This window comes from Sapajus apella, unplaced genomic scaffold, assembly GCF_009761245.1.
Source record: "Sapajus apella isolate SASKATOON/1434 unplaced genomic scaffold, GSC_monkey_1.0 scaffold3632, whole genome shotgun sequence".
In the NCBI taxonomy this organism is placed as follows: domain Eukaryota; kingdom Metazoa; phylum Chordata; class Mammalia; order Primates; family Cebidae; genus Sapajus; species Sapajus apella.
Window position 1 is genome coordinate 1 of NW_022440558.1, and position 1004 is coordinate 1004.

The following is a 1004-nucleotide window of genomic DNA, read 5'->3' on the forward strand; positions in this document are numbered from 1 at the left end:
TATATATATTTAAAAAAAAAAAAACAGAGAAGGAAGGAGTAAGAAACTAAAGAAAGGGGCCAGGCACAGTGGCTCACCCCCGTAATCTCAGCACTTTGGGAGGCCAACATGGGAGAATCGCTTAAGTTTAGGACTTTGAGACCAGCAAGTGGGGGATCCCCACCAACACTAGGGCCTGCCTATCCGGATTAAGAGCCACAATTCTGCCCTTTCCCCTGGCTGGTAGTGAGGAGGCTGCACGATGCCTGGAGTTACTGTAACAGACGTGAACCCGCAGGATTTCTTCAGAGCTCTGGCAGCCTTTCTCAAAAAGTCCGGGAAGCTGAAAGTCCCTGAATGGGTGGACACTGTCAAGGGGCCAAGCACAAAGAGCTTACTCCCTACAATGAAAACTGGTTCTACACGCAAGCTGCTTCCACAGCATGGCACCTGTACCTCCAGGGTGGCACTGGGGTTGGCTCCATGACCAAGATCTCTGGGGGACGTCAGAGAAACAGCGTCATGCCCAGCCCCTTCAGCCGAGGCTCCAAGATTGTGGCCCGCTGGGTCCTTCAAGCCCTGGAGGGGCTGAAAATGGCAGAAAAGGACCAAGATGTGGGCCGCAAACTGACACCTCAGGGACAGAACGATCTGGACAGAATCACTGGACAGGTGGCAGCTGCTAACAAGAAGCATTTAGAACAAACCATGCTGGATTAATAAATTGCCTCATTCAGAAAAAAAAAAAAAAAAAAGCCACAATTCCGGCCGGGCACAATGGCTCACACCTGTAATCCTAGCACTTTGAGAGGCCAAGGCAGGCAAATCACAAGGTCAGGACTTCGAGACCAGCCTGACCAACATGGTAAAAACCTGTCTCTACTAAAAATATAAAAATTAGCTGGGTGTGGTGGTACGCCTGTAATCCCAGCTACTGGGGAGGCTAAGGCAGGAGAATCACCTGAAACCGGCAGGATCACACCACTGCACTCCAGCCTGGGAGGGAGAGCGAGAGATTCCATCTC

The 1004-nt window shown here is 51.0% G+C and overlaps 1 pseudogene; it reads left to right on the plus strand.

Moving 5' to 3' along the window:
* The first annotated feature begins 214 nt into the window (after positions 1 to 214).
* LOC116547576 lies at positions 215 to 701 on the plus strand (annotated as a pseudogene).
* Positions 702 to 1004: the final 303 nt, after the last annotated feature.